A 20,460-nucleotide genomic window follows, 5' to 3' on the forward strand; every position below is an offset into this window, starting at 1 on the left:
AATTCTCTTTGGATTAGGAGGGAAAAATGATCCAAAGAAAACAGCAACGTAAGAATGGCTTGATTCATGCTTTATTGAAATTGTCTAGGTCCAGATTGCATCACTATTCCAGATGTTCGTTTACGCATGCATCCCTATCTATGAAACTGAAGAGCAGAAGTGCCTCAAAAGCCATTTTCTTTTACAATTCCATTACAGACTATTTTTAAGAGATGGCACCCAGGAGTAACATCCAGGAAATTTCTAATTAGTTCCAAGGGTCTATGTAGTCACCTTCTCCCCACAACTCTTTTTAAGTTCTGTGTGTTTTCTTCTAACAGGACTGCAATGTGATGTAGCAGCTGCTGATTTTGCATACAGATAAACTTTTGCATACTGAATACAACAGCAGTCTTTGAAAGAGCATGCAAAGCAATGGCTTGGGCCGCAGAGAGAGTGTCTCTGTGTCTGGTACAACATTTACCCATGCGTGTTGTTTGCTTTCCCTTCCCACTGACGTTAATGGGTTTTGGAACAGGCCAAAACAAATATTCTACCTGGAGGCATTTATTTTTACTGTCCAACTGACAGTGCAGTAAGATAAATGCATCAGAAAAACAGTTCTAGTAATTAAGCACCGTTTACACTCTATATCCTGGAAACAGACATGGTCACAGGTAAAAAAAAAAAAAAAGAAGAAACACCCCCACCAAACACACACCAACTGACGAGGCTTTCCCAAAGCAAGATCTTTCTCTTCAGCAGTTTGGCCAATGCAGCAAACCGTATGGGACGCGACAGCCCCTACAAATGTATTCACCATTCCTCGCCTCCATCTCCACCTCACCCACCATCCCATTTATCAGCCTTGTTCATCACCCATGGCTTCTGAAATGCAACCTTCTGGAGGCTGTCACTGTTACTTATTGCAGTAAGTGCACGTTCATGCAGATCTTCTCATAATCTGTGCCTGTGGATCTCAGCTAAGACTAAGGAGTGTTAGATATTACTAATAGGAAAAGAAATACAAGTTTCACTGTTTTTTGCTGAGATCATTTAAAGAAAGCAAGATAAATATCAAAGAAGATTAAATTAGATGGCTTTATTATCAGATAACCACCAAAAAAAAAAAAAAACAAAAACAAAAAAGAAACAAAACAAACAAACAAAAAAAACACTAATATGACAGAGTCAAATCGTGTATAGGTCCGAACTTGTGTATATGGGAGTTATGTTTCTTCACAAATCTGTTTATTTAGGGGTGGAAGCTGGGGCAGCGGAGAGACAAGGATTCTTGTTTGCAAACAGACTACCATATATTTTGGAAAGTGTGCTCTCAGCATCCTAAAGTGGTGAAAATTAACAATGAGCAACATTTAATTTAGTAGTTAAGCCTACAAATGTCTGCCAAACTAGTTTTGTTCTCAGAAGAGAGAAAGAAGCAATGCATTCCTTTTCCTCAGCCCCAGCATGCACCACTGCCAATGCCACCATTCACTCAAAAGCAGCTTGTTCCTCAAACTAAAATACAAGTGCTTGTGCGTGAGCTGTGCAGTCTGCACAGGAGACTACTGTGCTCAGACAGAAACCAGAGGCAACATTCACCCCATTTAGCTAACAGATGTCTTCATCTTTCCACTCATAAAAATTAGGATCACATTTAATTGGTCATTAATTACTTTTACTTTCCCCACAATTTGTTTACAGGAAAGAGAAAAAAAAAATGGTTTATTGCTTCTTGGTGCTTTCTTTGCTCCTGCTTCATGGACCACTGTCTCATGTCCTCGGGACCACCTCCTGTCCCTGCATCATGGGCTGAGTAATGCTGCTCCAGACGTTGACACACAGGCTACTGGAAATTGGTACAGTCAGGAAATTCATATCATTTCTCTGAGGTAAAACAGCAAACAAAAGCCCTCAGGAAAGTCTGAATACCAGTTTTAAGGAAAAAAAAAAAAAAAAAAAGAGTTCTTTTGAAAGTGTTCTCTTACTACATCACATTATTATAACCTAGGGCATGATGAGATAATTTCCATTACTAAGCCAGGTTCTGGAATTTGTTTTTCAGACTAGTGAGAAAGACACAGTTATATCACTGAGGAATGGGAAACACACATGAGGCAGAGTTCATCACCTCTCAGCACAATGATAGCCCATTCTGCTGCCACTGCCCAGGAAATCAAAAAGAAACCCTTCCAAAGATTACAACAAGTTCCCAGTCAGAAAGAGAATGAAATAACAACTGGCCAGTCTGTAAACTCACTTTAAACATGTGTCTCATGACTGGTCCCCCGGGCTTTAGCGGGGAGCTTAAACACCAGCTGAACCAGAACTGTAGGAAAATGCTTGACTGTGTTGTTTAAACCATCTCTGGACTATAAGCTAGAGATATTTTTGACATCTGTCTTTAGCATAACCACTAAAATGTGGGCTTTCCCATCAATATGAAGTAAACACTTAATCAAATATTAGGTTTTGCTCCCTCAAGGTCACTCCTTAAGTTTGGATACTGTCCTGAAGGATACAAAGACTTTGATCCCTATCGGTGCTTTGTATCAGGGAAGGAATAAATCTGAGCATGATCTCCCATCTCTCAACTCCATGAAGTAACCCTCAGCTGGCGCCATGCTCTGAGATGTCTCCAACCTGCTGCACTGGAAAGCATCAGCAGTGCACACCACGGCATGGCCAGCTACATGGTGGCATGACACCTGCTCTGGAAGTGGATTCCAGCTCCTTACTGCCTAAGAGGGAAACTAAGTATTTTCTTGTATTTTGTAGTCAGCTTTCATCTGCTTGAACTTCTAGATAGAAGCGGGAGATACCTACTTCTCTGGGTGCTACACAAGTCTGTCCCCATGTCTTCCAGCCCAAGCCAGTCAACGGGCTTCATTCAGTTAACCCATAGATCCTAAACATCCAGAACAGCTCCAGCTCTACCGCCATGGCTGTCCATGTCTGATCTGCACAGTCACACAGGTTGCCATGCACCTGCGTACCATTCAAGTGTCTTCAAACAGAGCCACTTCCAACTACTCCTGCAGTGATGTGTGCCTGGAGAGCCACTGCTGTGCCATACTGGATCCAGCCCCCGGGTACTGTCGGGAAGACATGCCAAGGAAACAAGTGGAGCTCATGTGGAAGGCCTGTGAAGTGCACTCGGCAGCTCATCAGGGATACCTCTGAAGGCAATGGTCAGGGCTCACTCCATACGCATCATTTTTCCCCTCAATCACTAAGTGTTATAAATTAAAGTGCACTGAAGCCCAAACAGACTGGTTGCAGCACTTCCTACATTGGCTGTTTTAGGCCAGTGGGCAAAATCTACTCAAAATATCATGCAAATACAGGAGGGGCACCTTATGGTAACTCTGCTAAATAAAACTAATTCACATTGAGGTGAAATTAAGTACACGACCTTAGTGAAGCAAAAGGATTTGAAATTTTTCCTTTCTGTCTACTTAAACAAAAATTAGGCCATGAATAGCACCTGCTGCCGAGAGCCAAAAATGGTATTTTTCCATTGCAGATTAATTGGCCGTGCAATAGGAGATTAAATTATGTGGCGGAAGTATTTTGATGTCTCTTTTGTTGCATATCCCCACTAGAGGAACACAAGAGAATGCCCGATGGTGGTCGTAAGGGGACAAGAAGTAGATTTTGGAAGACAACAACGGCCGACGAACACTTCCCATCATACATTCAAAACTGCCCCCCTAACAGGAGGAAAAAGCAAGCACACCAGTTTCAGGTTCACGTTTTCTCTCCGAAGGTGTCAGGCTGAGCGCGGAGCTGACCCAGCGACCAACCAGCACAGCAAGAACCGGGGCGCACCGGGGTGCAGGAGGCCCCGTCCTGCCCGCACCTCCCCGGCACGTCCCTCCTCCGGCACCGGCACCGGCACGGTGCGGTCCCGTCCAAGCGGCGACGGCAGCCTCCCGGTGCGCGCCCCGAACCGCCAGCAGCACGCCTGGGTGCGCTTCGTCCCGTACTTGCCACAAAACCAGAGCTGCTGTCGCAGACATTTTGTGACGTTTCTCCCTAACAGGCATATTGCTTTACTTCCCTATACGTTTCAAAACGGATTGCTTCATGCGCTGGCACAAGCCACGGCGTTCGCCGCGATCTTTGCCGAAGTTGGTGCCCGCGCCCCAGCCCCAGCCCCTGCCGCCACCCCGAGACGCGGCGCCCGGCGCCGGCCAGCACCTGACGCCGCTGGCACCTCACACCACCCCCGCCTCACGCCATCCCCCTCCCCTCCCGCGCGGGCCGCCCTGCGAGCACTGCCCGCCGGGGCCGCCCCTTTGTCCCCGACCGCCGCGCGCGCACCCCCCGCCCGGCCCGACCCGGCCCGGCCCCGCAGCGGGCGGCCGAGGGCTTACAGCTGCGCGCGGTCCCGCGGTCTCGGCTGCACGGTTCGGCTCGGCTCGGCCCGGATCGGCTGCCCTCGGTGGGCATGCGGCACTTTTCAGCCGGGCGGCGGGGGAGGCGCCAGCCGTCAGCTGACCGCCGCCTCCAAAAGGAGGCGTCCGGCGCCGGCCGCGGTAGTTTTGGGGGGAAAAAGCGCCCTTTTGGCACCGCCGTCCCGCTGCGACCGCTGGGGAGGCGACGGGGAGGCTGTCCGGAGGGGAGCGCGGCCGGGCCGGGGCCGCGGGCAGCCGTGAGGGGGCGCCGGGCTGAGGCCGTGGTGAGAGAGCAGCTACGGTGACAACGTCCATAAATAAAAGCAAATTTAAAAGCAAAATAGATTTCAGTTACTAGCAGCGGCTAAATGGAAACTTGCGGCCTGTGGGTACTCATGGTGGCACATGCCGTGCTCCCCTCGCGTCCCTGGCCATGGTGCCCAGCACAGTGGGACGCCCAGGGGCCACTCAGACCCGCAGGTGACTGCATGGCTGCTCTTCGTTCCACATGACATCCACCACAATCTCCTCTCCAATCAACCAGCGGCCAGGCGATGCTTCCTCTCCCTTCCATCTGCCTGAATCAGATTAAAAGACATCACAGTGGGAGGCTGCCAGAATGGGATCACTGACCCACGTTGTCATTGCAGATACCAAGCTGGGTAGCATGGGGAACAGGCAGCTAACATCCTAAATCTCCGTGCTACGAGCCTGCAGTAGCAGTTGGGGACACATGCTTATGGCTGCACCGCCAGGGCCCCCGCCTGTCAAACCCATGTGGCTATGCACCTGGGCTTGCCCTCTGTCTACATGGTCTCTGTGTCTTGGGCCTCACCAAAATCCTCCAGCTCAGAGAAGGAAGTCTCTGGAATGGAGAGTTGGAGTTTCAAGTTACTGCTTTACCAGTCTAAAGCTTACAAAGACAAAGCCTCTGAGCTCACACACACACGGAAATCATTCCTATTGCTGTCTCTCATCATCAGACTACTGCTCCTCTGCACACTTTAGCATTATTAAATTTTTTAGTCTGAAACACACCCCCATCGTGCCTTATTCAAACTGAAAATTTATAAACGGAAGTGTTATATTATTTGCTGCATTATTGCTATAAAAAAAAAAAATCCCACTTGGGATGTGGATTCCGTACTGAGTCAATGGGAAAACCTGACAGGCATCAGCCTCAGCTGCTGCTCAACCTTAACTAGCCCTCTCAACATAACAGATATCAAACAAGCTAGTTCTTTAGGCACCAAAAAACAAGGTTGAATTTTTCTTTGATGTTGATGTCAAGCTCTTTCCAGTTTTAAGCTTTATGATGGAATTTAATGGAATTTGCTGGGGCTTTAAAGAAAAAAAAGAAAAATGCCTTAGATGATTCAAAGCACAGAAAACCAAAGGTTAGGCTCCCACAAGTGAGAGGTAAATATTCGCATTCAGTTAACAAGGTTCCTAAATGTGTAGTAAGCTGGTAGCCACAATTAGAGGAAAGCGAACCACTCCTTGGTATAAAGCAACGCAAGCCAGAAACCTCATTTTCTCCATAATCTTACTGGTCTCCTGCTATGATGCACTGCAAGAGCTGAGCAACTCTGGCCATTCCTTTTAACCTTGTTTTCTGTCTCATCTTGCAAGGAAAAAAGGCATTACGGTAGGAAAGTGCTGTCCTGTAAGTGCTGTCACAAAGAAGGGTAAGTTTATGTTTAGAAAGCAAACCTAGGGCTGCCAGCTCAGAAAGCATTTATTTGATGTGGACAGCCTCTTCACCCATTTCCTCATCATGCCTATTTGAGGGAACACTAGCCAGAAAAAGGAAGCAAAACCACTATGGTGTCATTATTCAAGTCATTTTGACTTCCACGTCAACTGCTCTCTGAAGATCACTGTCAACTCACCCTTTGGTATGAAAGGAGACTTCAAAATGTGTCAGTAGAGCTCAGTAACGGTCTTAGCATGTGTGGAAATTAGGACAGCATACATGTGATTCCTCTTAGCAAGGCATTTACTTTTTTCCCTTTGCCTGGTTGGCAAGGCTGAAGGCATGAGCAGCTTTCCTGTTATCTAAATGCCCAAACTTTCTGATTCTGAATTGCTGAAGACACGTACCACACTCTGTAGTGCTGGAAATGCAGGGTTTCCAGAAGGTGTGCATGTCTCAGAGGTGACCATAAGCACCCATCACTCCAGATACGTGTCCTGCTCTGCTCACACTCAAACTGCTGTGAACCCACATGTTGCTTGCAGGCTTGATTACCCGTCCCTGATCTGTGCCAAGGAACAGTTGTCTGCAAACAGACTCAATCTCCAACTCTCCTTCCTAGCATTTTAAATTTATGTAAAACACTACTGCCAGGGTATGTCTCTGGATATATTCTTTCTTTTTTTTTTTCTTTTTTTTTCTACACATATCAAATGCAAACACACACACACACATGCACACAAAAACAACAAATAGGGGAACTGCAGGATTTCCATCAAAAATCTCTGCTTTAGTTCTGAGTAGCAAAACTGATTTTTCACTGCCCACGAAAGCAATGCAGACTCTTGATAAGGAGCTGACTAATGAGGATAGAAAAAAAATTCCTCTTTGCTCTTTTTGATGCACACAGAAAAAATGAAAAGCTTTCATTTACATTATGACATTCCTGTTATTTCTTATGATATTATGAAAGTTATTTTGGGTCTTCGTCCTGTTTCTTCAAGAAAATTATGGGTAGGATTTCGTGATTTTTTTTTCCTGTGACCAAACTAACTGAACAGATGCCTTCCCCGATCCCTTGCTCTACCCCCCACATTGCAGCCCATTACTCACCCTGCTGTGTCCATGTAATCTGTTGGTGGGTCAACCAATGTCTGAATGACTTGAGTTAGGAAACCTCCTTGCACTCTCTTTTATGTGAAAGGCTTTTTGATTACATTTCATTTCAGACCATCAACCCACTAACAACTACCTGTGCTGCCATTGGTTCCACAATATCCCACAGGGTGAGGATGTCACCACGTTCCTGTCTCGGGCAGGAGGTGTTTCGGCCAAAGTCCTCTGACTGAGAGCCACCCCCTTAGCTCCTCTCCGCGACAGTGGCAGATCTTGGCGTGGTCTGCAGTGGAAACAAGCCATGAGCTGCGGTGAGGCAATTAGAGGCTGTGGAAAATGGCATTGTGAAGTACGAAGCAGACAAAGGGCTTTTCTGAAGCAGACTTGTAAGGGAAGCTATGACAAATTACAGAGGCCATTTTAGTGTGCTGCTCTCAAGCGTCAGGGCCCAGACAAAACTTTAGGCAAAACCACTGAGAGCAAGAGTGGACATATCAGGACAAACAATCAACGAAGGACACAAAAAGGGATATTTTGCCAGATGCTTAACACAAACATGGAATTTTCTTTTAGTCACAAACAGTTCACAGTGCATTGGGGAAAAAAAAAATAAATAAAAAATTACTCTTTGATCACGTTTCACAAACTCCAGCTATTCAACAGAGGATCACCTCCTGTTCCACCTCCCTGAGGCCTCCATGAAGAGCATAACCTGAGATGTTTGCTCTTGCCAAGATAAAGTATCTCTCTTTCTGTGGTAAAAATAATTTCATCCATTGTATATAACACCATAGGAAAAAAAAAATAGCTCTTGCTTTTAAGATGGCCTCTAGTGAAAAATAACCATGTGCTTATCAGCTGCATAATCTGAAGTGGGTTCCTGGCTAATGCCGGACTCCCAACTATCAGCAGCCATCCAAGTGCCTCTTATCATTGATATTTGGCAGAATAAACACACTCTGATTTTCCAGTTTGCTCCTCTGAGGCAATTTATCAGACTCATCAGCACAGGGGAAAACTGAAATTTCTTCTACACACATTTCACTCTGTACTCACTCCCTCACATCCGCACACAACCGCTTCCCCCCATCAATTTCCCCCATCAATTAAAAAATAACTAATTGCTCTTGAGGACTTTCCACTGTGAATGAGGAAAAATTGCATTCACAGTGAATTCTGCTCAGGTGTCCAGTTCTTTGGCAGACCCCTTCTTTCTGTCCTTCCTCCCACCTACATGGTGGTTGTCTCGGGTTGTGGCCAAGTCACCCATGGCAGTTATGGAAACAAACATGATGGGCTAAAATAACAGCAGGCCTGAGACACAATGCTGTGATCCTGAAATATCTTCTGAGAGCTTGAAGTGCAGCATGTTGGGTGAAACCTTCATATTAAGGAAGAAGTTAGTCTCCATAATTGTCTGCTATTATATCTGTAACGTCTGACCTCATAAAATGATAGGATCATAGGGTAACTCAGGCTGGACAAAGATCTCAGGAGTTTTCTGGTCCAACTTCCTGCTCAAAGCCAGTGTAGCTCTGGGTGCAGGCCAGGTTCCCCAGGGCTTGGGCCAGTCAGGACTTGAAAACCTCCAAAGATGGAGACAGCACAAGCTCTCTGGGCAAGCTGTGCTGCTGCTGGACTGTCCTCATGGGGGAAAATGTTCCTCTGTAAATCCACTCCATACCTCTGCATGCCTCTTGCTAGGTTAACAGTTGGACTTGATCTCAGAGGTCTTGTCCAACCTAAATGATCCTATGACTCTCCTGCTTCAACTCATGCTTATCATCTCAGGTTCTCTTGCCCTGCACCACCACCACCAGGCAGGAGCTGGCTCCATCTTCTTGATCCCCTCACAGCATGCACAACTACTTCATGTGCAGTCCTGAGCTGGCAAGCAGCCAGGTCTGTCACAACGGCACAAATCACTTGGATTTTCCCCAAATCAGTACAAACTGAAGAGCTGGCTGAGTGCCCCTGACAGCCACTTTGTGAACAACTACATCAATTTAAGTAACGTCACAGCAGTCAGCATTTCAAGGAAGTTTTACAGTATTTAGAAATCCTATATAGTATTAACAGCTTCTTTGCCACATGCTTGGCAGAAAAATCGCATGACTTCCCAATGAAGAATAATTATACACTAGTGCTGGTCTTATTTATAATAGGGCCACATAAGAGCATTCACTTTTAAAAGAGATGAATACAGGACCGAATATGGAATTAAAGTATACCCTGGAGTACTATTTACATTACAGAAGTCAGCAAAGCTGCCTCAGTATGAACAAAAATCAGTCATTAAATAAATAAACAAACAAATAAATATAAAGCAGTAGGCAAAAAAAATAAATAAATAAAAAAAATCATCATTTGGTCAACATTTGACATCTGAGTGGTACAGTTCATTATTCTGAAGAGCTGCTGTTCTGACCATAATTCCGCACCTTCCTGCCTGTCTGCATCTTGTCCCTGTCTGTGACTACCAGTAGATGCCCAAGGAGAAGAGGAATAGAAAGGCCACAATGTGCTCCTCTCTCTGGCAGCAATGCACAGAGTGGGGACTTCCTCCCCCAGGGGTAGCACCAGGACCATGACTTTTAACTAGCTGTCATTGAACGTAACTTTTGTCATCTCTGCTGTATCTTATTGAAGGAATACCCACTATTTCTGTACCTCCCTGTGGCTAGAAGTTCCACAGTTTTAGTCAATAAAAATTTACTTCTTTTTGTTTGTCTTCAGGTTGATCATTTTACTGGGATGCAGATGACTTTTTGTGTTGCAAGTAATAGCGAGTAATTTCCTGTGGACCTTTTCCAAATTGCTGATCACTTACTGTCACTCATCTCTTTTCCAGGCTGGAAAAGTCCTTGTTTATTTAGTTGTTTTTTTGTTTGCTTGTTTGTTTGTTTGTTTGTTTGTTTTTTGGGGGGGCATGCAATTCACCACTCTTTCATTTACGTTTTCTGTCTTGTATATTCTTCGCAAGATGTGTGTCTAGTGTGATATGTGTCATCCAAAACATGGGCTAGCACTGAGTTTGTACAGTAACAATGGTTTGCTTGTTTTCTAATTCTTTCCTAACTATTTTTAACTGCTTACATTCCTTTTGCTTACTGCTAAGCTAGCCACAGGAATGACCAGCTCTCCTTCCTAAACAGGAATGCCAGCTTTGGACCTATGGCTGTGTGTATGCACTGTAGTTGCAACTACATTGAATAATTCTGCTAGCTGCAAAGATGGCTCTTCCATTATTCAACCTTTTATTTTCCTGTTCATTTATGAATATATCAAATAGAAGAGCTTCCAGCGAGAGATTCCACAGGTTATTGCTCTGTTACAAAAACTGAACTTATTATTGCTCTCAGTTATGAAAACTGAACACTTATTCCTACCTTTCCCCCAACCCCCTTTAACCATTTTAACCTTTTATTAATTCTTGAGAGGGGTGTGGATATTTTATCTTCATTTTCAAAAATCCTAGTTTACTAGATCGGATCAACTTCATCTAAAGAATGGTTGACATCTTCAAAGCAGATTTCTGAGGCGTGAGTTCCTCTGGAAGAAAAATGTTGTTACTGCATTTTATAGCCATAATTTAATATTGCCTGGTAAGGAGTAAGAACTCACTGATCTGGAAGTCTTAGCTCTGCACTGCAACCATCTTTGAAAAAAAAATCAGTAGTATACCAGCTACTGGCCTCACAGTGACATTGAATCAAATGATAGGCTGCACACAACAAAATCTTTCTACTTGAGCTACTCCTAAATTTGTGTTAGCAGCCTGTCCCCAAATTCTTTTGCTAAGACTTTCCATCTAACCCCATCCCTTGAACAATAGCTCCACCGTAGGAATCTCATTGACTTCTGCTGTATGAAGGACAGATGCATTGAATTTGTTTAGGTTTCCTACAATTTGCTGTTATCCTTCAGTGCTCCTGTCACACCTTACACTCATTGAAAGGAATAGAAAAAGAAACTGTAAGCAGAAAACTACATGAAATACCTTTCTATTTGAAATTTAAAATAAAATATAAGTAACTAAGGAAGGCTTTGATCTGAAAAAAAAAAAAAAAAAAAAAAAAGTATTAAAACAGAAATCACAAGAACTTAAGTTAACTCCACTACTAAACATTAGAGTGGTTCAAAATATTCAAAGCAGAATACCCAGGAACTTGGAAGGCAACATCTGTGAGAAGTACAGGAAAACACACTGGGGCTGTACTCTGATCATCACAACACTAACAAGAACATGAATATAGTGCATTCAGGGACTTCATCATGTCTGCCCTTTACAGGCATGTTCTCTCCAGCAAACCTTTCTTCATAGAAGTTGTCCAAATAAAGTAAATGGTGCTATTCACAGGAATAAGTATTTGAAGGACTCACTGCTTATTCTGTTTTTGCAAATGTTTTATGTGCATAGGGACTTATGGAAAACCCTTGCACAACACCAAAAAAAAAAAAAAAAAAAAAAAAAAGAAATAAGTTTTTGACATTGACATTATGGAAAAGCTCAAACTCTGTTCTGGATTGTGTAGTCCTGGAGAGGGCTAGGGCTTCAGTCAAGCAAACAAAGTTTCAGCAAAGAACTCACACGAATATCACCGGAAAGTTGAAAGGTACCCATAACATAGTCTGTGTTTGAGAGGCACTTTTCAGGAGATAAAATATTTCTGTTAAAAAGCTCATTATTTGCCCTTTTGGAAAGTACTGCATAACAACCATTCTTTTAACACACTCTTATTTACACCATGGGTCACTGGTTTTCTGCACACTTCATTCAGGTTCTTCAAAGGTAACACTCCAGTTAAAGGGTAATCTGCACATTTCCTCTTCTAAATGAGTGCCTTTCTGTTATAATGTTTTGTTGTGTTTTGTGGTTGTTTTTTTTTTTTTGTTATTTGTTTTTGTGATGTAAAGATTTTCATTGTATTGTTTACGACAGAATATCCACTACTGTAAAACAGTACTGTAAGCGAATCTCTAACATTTCAATTTTGCATAAATTTTCCTTTTGAAGTTTGTTTGTTTGTTTGTTTTAAGCCTGTCCTCTTGTGGTTAAAATGTCTGTTACAATTAAACATTTAAAACACACCAGAAATGTCTTTCTCATTCAGATTAATACAATTCTGTCTGTAGTGCTATTGCTCTAAAATAACTGCTCAGGCAGTTAACCAAATGACAATGCACTGCGATAAGAAGGGTAAACATTTTTTTCAGCTGCATCCCTTTAATGAACCTTCATCTTTCTCTGCTGCCTCTGTTACTTAAATGAGACTTTGGAAATTTCAAAAAATTTTAGAAAAAAAAAAAAAAATTTTGAAAACCAGATTTCCAGCTTCTAGAAAGCAGAGAGTTTTCCAGGGAACGCTCACCAGCCAGGAATTTAGGTGTGACAGACCAATGTGAAGAACCCTTTGAGACTTTTCTTTGCAGGTTATTGAAAGTTATTCTGACAATAAATTCTGTTTTAATCTCTTTGGGTTATTTTGGCTTCATTCTCTTGAATATTGCTTCTTTGTTCTCATATCCATAAACACAGTTAGACCTAAACCTGCATAAAAGACCGTATAAGAAACTATACTAGGCAGAGAAGCAGCTTCATTTGTACATGTTCTCACATTCAGTAAAGTTTCTGGATATCTTTACAGAGTCTTTGACTATCAGGAAACGTTATTCCACAATGACCTAAACCTACTATATTATTATGACAAAAGCAACACACATAAAATACTCTTTAACCACAAGAAACACTTTGTAGAACAAGTTAAACTCAACTAGGAATTTGTTTTACCAGCAAAAGTTATGGACTCGTTGTCCTTTAGCCATTATGAGGAAACGAAGACAGTTTAGCGTACTGAGGCTGAACTTGAATTTGCAAAATATTTCTACAATAGCTGAACCTCAATGTACAAATGCTATCAGGGGCCAAGTATCTAATAATCAAATATCAGTCTCCTATTGAATAGTCTCTCAACCAACAGTTTCAAAAGTTTGGAAAGAATTAAGATCAAATTTCCCACACTTAACAATGAACAATTTCTACATCTGTGGAATGAGAAAACTACATTTTTGTTCTTTCTTTTTTTGTTTTGCAGCATAAGGAATAGATCATCTTAAACTTGTCACCCTGTGGTCTCAAATGTTTGCTGTAATATAAAAATAAAATTAAAAAAAAATAGTCAGCTGTTCCTCAGAGATTATAGATGTACACATCTCTCACAGATAAACCGTGAAATCATTTATGTTACAAATGGATACAGGCATTCAAGAATAACAGTAAACCTGAAGACTTCCTACTTTCTGAAAGCTGAGTTCTTGAGTTGCTCTTACTTATTAAAATGATCCGTAGTGGATTGCTACTTATGAAATTGCTCCATGAGTTTGAGTATCTCTATTGTTACAAATACTTCCGTTATTTATTTCTAAAGTAAAGTATTCTTATGATGAAAGACATCTGCTCCTAGAAATAGCTGGAAAGCTTTAGGACCCAACAAACTTTACCACCACCACCCCACATGGCAGCAATCTGGCACTATCTTCCAAATAACAAACTGACAGTCAGAAAGTAGAAGCCAAAAATTTTAAATAAAACCCAGAAACAGCTGACATGACCAACACAGAGATCGACATGGAAATGCTGACAAACACACAACACAATCAGAATATTTTTTATGTTTCTGTAGACAAACCTGGGCAACACAATACAGCAAGAAAAAAATATATTTCATGTCTCAGAACCTGGGGCTTGGGAATACCACTTGGTTTGCTTTCCTTGCACAACTTTGAGTTACAAACACACTCCAGGTAATTTTCCTACACCTGCCCTCATTCTCTTATACTGTCAGTTATCTTTCATTGTAGAGAGACTCTCAAAAGCCAGAACCTTGATGGTGGAGGCTATGTCAGCCTGCAGGCAGTCTGCTCCACAGTGTGCTTTGTGCCACCGGTTTAGCCCTACACATATTGAAGTTGCCTGGGACCAGATTTGTGCTTGGTTCATCCAAGTGCTGTCATTTCTGTTCTTTTAATTATTGCCTATCTTCTTGTTACTCAAACTGTTAGCCTTCTGCCAAGCCTATGGCCCAATGTGACTGAAAGCACAGCCAGCCGTAGGCCCCAGATAGCAGAGCTGGGACCCAGGAGGCATGGGGGAGCGCCAAGCAGTGCCAGTGCCGGGCTGATGACCCATAGCCATCAGTATTGGCAATGAGACGCTCGCCTCTCCACCGTGCGCCCCACTCTGGCTCCCCCGGCACGGGCTGCAGGCAACACAAGGTGCAGCAAGCCCTTCTGCCCTCTGCGGCCTGTCCTGCAGCTGGAAGGAGCTGTGCTAGGCCCAGGGGCATCCGGCACAGCCAAAATTAATGAAGGATTAATGTCTCGGCACTGCATGATTCCTAAATAAACATGGCTTGTGCCCTATGATTTGCATCAAAGAATCACAGAATTGTCTAGCTTGGAAGAGACCTCAAGATCATCGAGTCCAACCTCTAACCTAATACTAACAAGTCCTCCACTAAACCATATTGCTAAGTTCAACATCTAAACGTCTTTTAAAGATCTCCAGGGATGGTGACTCCACCACTTCCCTGGGCAACCCATTCCAATGCCTCACAACCCTGATCTCTCAGTGTATTGAACTGTGTCTTCCAAGAACTGGGTAGTTTTTGTCACATAAGGAAATTGTGGAGGTCCCCACCAGAAGATGCTGTAAAGGTCCAAATACCAAGTGAAATCAGAAGTTAGAGCAATGCATGATGGATACATCCACATGCAGCCATTAAATGCAGTGCCACAGCTACCACCTCAGTGGCCTCAGCATGTTCTCAGACACTGCTTCGTGAATGCTGGAACAAGTACTTGACCCTCCTTATATTCTTTCCTGAGGTGTGCACCAGAGAGGCAGCAGAGACCACAGGTGCGACCATCTCATCGCATACAGTGACTGTCTGCCCTTCATCAGACCAGGCCCCTCACTTGCCACTTCCCTTCTGTTACACTGGCAATCAGACTTCCTCATCACCACAGCAGAGAACCAAAAATCAGACTCCAGAAGACCAGAAAAACAGCTTTCTTGCCTGGAAAAGAACAGGCTGCAGCCCACCACCCACCCCAATCCCCTCCCATTTCAGTAAATACAGCTGCAATGCAGTGATGCAGTGGAGAATAGTGTTGCAATTTTTGAAACACCCCTTAGCTTCATGTCTCATCTACTTGCCCCTTATAGTCTTGCTATCTATTGGGAAATAATTAACACTGATCTGCCAAATAAAACAAACTTTATACTGGAATTAGTAAAGGATGTTAATATTACTTTATGCAGAATAATCCCTTTTATTAATGACTAAGTGGGTGAAACAGCTTAGTCCTTGGTGAATGTGCTTCTTTGCAGTCCTGGATATTCCCAAATTATCTTAAAGGAGATAGCCCCATACTTAGCACAAGAGGGCTTACTCCTGAAAAGCTGTCAAGGAAAGCAGCTAAAGAAAAATAATTACAGGTTGATGTATAAAAAATGTTTTTGTTGATATGGGACACTGAGATGTTTCTTCAAGACAAGCCAGCCCGTTACTGGTAGGAAGACACAGTCTTGTGTCAGGGTACTTAGAGGGGGAGTGAAGTGAGTGAGATACATGAGATGAACAGTAGACAAACAATTTCTACTATCATAAAGACTCATTGAAGAATTGTTTGGGCAACAAGGAAATCAAGCATGCAAGTTATTAGAAATAGAAGCATAAACTAAAATAGACCAAACCAATACTTTTGCATGAGATGTTTGCAGAATTTGTCTTTTTATTGTTCTACTTTTCATTTGGTGTAGCGCTGCACAGCAGCACTTTTGAGGATAGCACAAGGGAAAACACTGTATAGAAACCGGGTACCTCACCTATAGCTGTGCTCTAAACTTTGGTGTTTACAGACCCTGACCTCTCTTCTTTTGTTCTCCTCTTTTCTTTTTTTTTAAACTACATAAGTAACATAATTCATCACCAGCCTTCAGCAAGCAGTCAATGCACAAATCTTAGCAAGCAGAACTTTTTTTGCTAAACAGTGGACTGCACTCAACAGCAACTTCAGCACAGTTTACATCACTATTCCCTCTAATTTGATGCCAAGAACAAAGAGCTTGTTCCAGCATTATGCGTATCAGAATAAAACTTTCCTTTCTGGCTATCTCTTCTCTCCCTTCTCATGTGGCAGGACTACATCTAATTCAATGAATGGAAAAATCTTTCCTGCTGCCGTTACCCATACAGAAATATCTTTCTGTGTGTCCCAACCAAGCTTCCTGCATATAAAATTGTGCAAAAGCTACATAAAAACATGCAATAAATACTCCAGCTAGCTCTCATTCTGACTATGACTCGTTGATGTATTTTTATTCCATTGTGCACATATTTGTAAGAGTGGAACTTTAATACCACATGAAAGGGCACATAGGCTTTAAGGACTTCTGTTTGTGTCCAGTTTTAAACAAGCGGAAGTATGAGGTGATGGAAGCTTCTCTAATCAGGACATCACTTAAGCCCTGTTGAAGTCCCATTGACGTCAAAGAAATTTAAGCATATGCTTTACTTTAATTGCACACTTAAAGGCTGGTCTGAAACGGGTCATAGATGGCCACTACATTCATTAAAAATCCTATGGGGTCTTGCATTTCCCTCAGGGGAATTAATTCTTGTGTTCACACATTAGTTTTTTCAAGAAAAAGCTTTTATCACTCTGTATGCGTAAACCATCCTGAGCCTAACCAGGAGAAATTTCTAAAGCTTGAATAATAATTCTCAGACATGACATTAAAATACTACTTTTCTTATAATAAACATTACTATGGTTAATTATTAATTTGCTATGTCTTTGGTGTTAAGCTTTGCCTAAGGCTGCAAACTGCTCTTTCAGGCCATTAATTGTTTCAAATAACCTATTTCCTAGGTATATTTCCTTAGAATTTATTTTAATAGTACCAACAGGTAAAGGTCACCAAACAAATTTATCTGCCATAAGCTTTTCCTCTAATCCTCCATCTTTCCAGTTTTGTTCTCAAACTTTTGATTTCTTTGAAAACCAAAAGAACATACCCAGAAGATTATCACTTCAGAAGTGACTACCCAGTTAGTTGGTGTCACTGCAGATAACAACCATTTCTTGCTCTGACTACTTTGGACTGGTATGCATCCCCCTCTGGTCTCTCAACACCAGAGCTCCCCACTGGCTCCTTCCTACCAATCACTTGAAAAAAAAGTTAATTAATGTGTATGCTGCTAACTAAAAAACCACTGTCATTCCTATGGAATGTATGTTCTAAGCTGGACTGAATGAATACTCAGTCGCTGAGATCAAACATTCAAATATGCTGGATCTGGAAAAGCTCTCATGGATCAAGCCACTGCTGCTGGAGGTTGTCCCCAGAATTTAGTTCCAGCACAGTAATGGGAAGATTGGCCAAGCATGGTTAGGAAGAGGAGAGAACAAGACATTTCTCATCTTCTCCCTCTCCTGACTCTTGTTTGTGCCTGCTTTGCTTCTTGCTACTAGGCCACCTCCTCCCCATTCCTCGTACTTCATTCAGCACTCTCATTATTGTTTCCACCACCTCCCTGAGAGAACGTGATGGCCTGCAAGATGTCATTGTCAAAGGATCCCCTTCCTTTATCCAGATGAGATGTTTCCTCCATTACTTTGCCTGCTATTTTTAAAGACACCTGAAGCTCTTCTATCATCCTCCTGTATATACCCTTCCAATGTCTGTAGATAGTTAGCTGTGCAGAGAGTTGTCACTTAGCCAAGTTATGCTGTGTATTTATGTATTTTAATATCCTCTCATAACTCAAACCTTCCAGCCACTTATCTTTTTTTTTATTATTATTTCTTGGTACCCTCCAAACTTCTTCCAGCTGCCTTCTGTTCAGAAGGGAATGCCACAATCTGGGTGTGTTTGCACTATGTCCCACTCTAGTACATGACGGGATCAATCTCAAAAACACACTGGGGTTGATCTGGGTGTTTGAGACCAACGTGTTGTGAATCGTTATATCAGAATGGTATCATTCTTTCACTATTTCTATCTTTCACTTTCTTTTTCAGACAATTTCCTTTTGGCTGCACATTTTTGCAGTTCCTGTATTTTTGTCCCAATTTCTTATGCTAGTGGTTACCCTGTTTACTTCTGTGCCTTCCTGTCCTCACAACTCCATGTCATTTAGTGTCATTTCAGGTTTCTCCATACACAGACATGTTTGTAACACTTCATCCATTGCAAGCTTAAAACCAGCAGTAGAAGTAAAACATAATGAAGTATTACTGTATCTTTTCAGTTTATGACATCTTTTGTATTGCCACAAATTTAAGAGAGTACAGTATCATCTTGTTGATGTGACCACTAGTAATTAGTAATTCATTTCTTAGTTTAAAAATAATCAAAATCTTCATCAAAACATTTCTTTTTTTTTTTTTCCTTTTTTTTCTTTTTTTTGCAAATATTTGAAATTTGGTTAGCATTCACTTGCAATAATCAACTTCCTCATTAATAACTAACTGGATACTTACTTTTGTAAGTAAATCATTATCATTTCCTATCTTGAATGTACTGTACTGCCAATTATCAGTCCACAGGAAATTTCAAGTAATTTTGTACTTGAAATTGCTGGATTTCATTTGTATTCTTCTTGACAATGTTTTACTTAAGCTTTGTTTTATGATGTGCCACCATCTCTTCAGCCAGTAGCTTTACAAAGCTCCCTTAAGAAGGAATGTTAGAATTTTGGAGGGGCAGAGAGAGAAGGGGGTGCTCTGCAATAACATGAAGATTACTCTTCCTGGGTCTAACGTGGCATTTTTCAACTGGAGCTTGAACCACAACATTTGAAGTTTTTAAAGTTTGAGGCACATCTTGCATCCAGATACTTTTGCCCTAAACTTTTTTTTTTTTTTTCCAGTTTTTATCCTTCAGCATTCAACACCCAGGTGTTTAACTGCTTCTAAGAACTGAGTAATAACTCAAAGATCTCTGAAGCTCCACGTTGTTACAGGTAAAAGAGCACAGGTTATAAATCCAGGTTAACTAACAGTCCTTGCTTTTCCTCTCAGAAAACACCAGTCGCCAAAGTGAACCCATTCTTGCTGACATGCTTACTGAAATTTAGGAAAATCTTGAGTAGAAATAACCAACCCCTACTCTCCACGCAGCATTCTTATTGCCCACTGGGAATAACTGTTATCAGTAGATTTATAAGATTTAGATATACAAAGTAATCATCTTAATCAACCTTTAATCATCTGCTAGATGGGTATAATGAGTCAAAGTGCTTAGTTGCCCAGCAGACGCGGGGTGGGGGGGGAAGGGGGTCATTAGCAAGGAAAGATTAGGTAGAAAAAACAAAGTGTTCTTTTGCTAATTATTACATGTAAATGACATTTCCAGTTTAAATTTAGCACAGTGGTAAAAGGGCTACAGAATTAGAGGAATCTCAAGGAGGACACCCCTGCGTTTGCAATGTGTCTTAATAGAGAACTGTTTGTTCCAGCCAAGCACACTGCTTCTCTTCGATGCCAACCTTTGATGCCAGAACAGCTCTGCATGTTTTTTACTGGAGTTATGCAATGCTTTAGATTATGCTACCCAGTGCACATGCATATAGTATCGAGCTTCTTTCCCAAATTAAAGAAATATCTGTGCCATTTTCTTAGACAGAGACTCAAGTAATTGGATAGAAATGCAGGAGGAAAGGATGTGAAGTAAGGCCAGAGAACCAATCTGCCATCATTAATTTTACCTTTTTTGAGCACAACAAGCCCCTGGTACAAGAGACTTCAGCAGGCATCCATGGTGGCACTCTGAAACCACCAGCACCACACAAAGCCTCTTCATCCATGTGAATCACTTGTATTAGCTTGAAGTAATTTACATCTACACCGAGATGGCTCCAAGTTCCAAAAATCATTAATTTAAAGACATTTTGTCCACAGACAGACCTTTCATAAATCACATACTCTCGATTTCTGACCCAGATTGAAAATACTAGAGTTTCAAACACACCAAGTTGTGTTTCACACTGGGCTCTCAGAAAATCCTCTGAGGACATGTTGATGTGGCTGGCTGTGCCACGTAGATATGCACACAGATACTCTGTATTGATGTAAGTACATCTGCCCAGTATGGTAGAACCCAGTAACACCCACAAAAAGCAATGCAAACAATCTCCATCGTTGCGTACAATATCAACACCAAGAAAGATAAAAAGAAACCAGAAGAGAAATCCTTAC

General features: G+C 42.1%; 1 protein-coding gene across 8 annotated transcripts in view; it reads right to left on the reverse strand.

Annotated features, from left to right (window-relative positions):
- PLA2G4A (phospholipase A2 group IVA) overlaps window positions 1–20,460 on the reverse strand; it is a 121,070-nt gene that overhangs the window by 83,316 nt on the left and 17,294 nt on the right. Inside the window, exon 1 of one of the 8 annotated variants that reach the window (XM_082765975.1) lies at window positions 7,331–7,346. The exons of 6 other annotated variants lie outside the window; for them this stretch is intronic. The gene's annotated coding sequence lies outside the window, so the exon portion shown is untranslated. Of the gene's footprint in view, window positions 1–4,361; window positions 4,465–7,330; window positions 7,347–20,460 lie in introns of those variants that run through there. One more of the 8 variants, XM_082765969.1, reaches the window with a different exon arrangement.

This window comes from Aythya marila (genome assembly GCF_965140915.1).
Source record: "Aythya marila genome assembly, chromosome: 8".
Taxonomy (NCBI): domain Eukaryota; kingdom Metazoa; phylum Chordata; class Aves; order Anseriformes; family Anatidae; genus Aythya; species Aythya marila.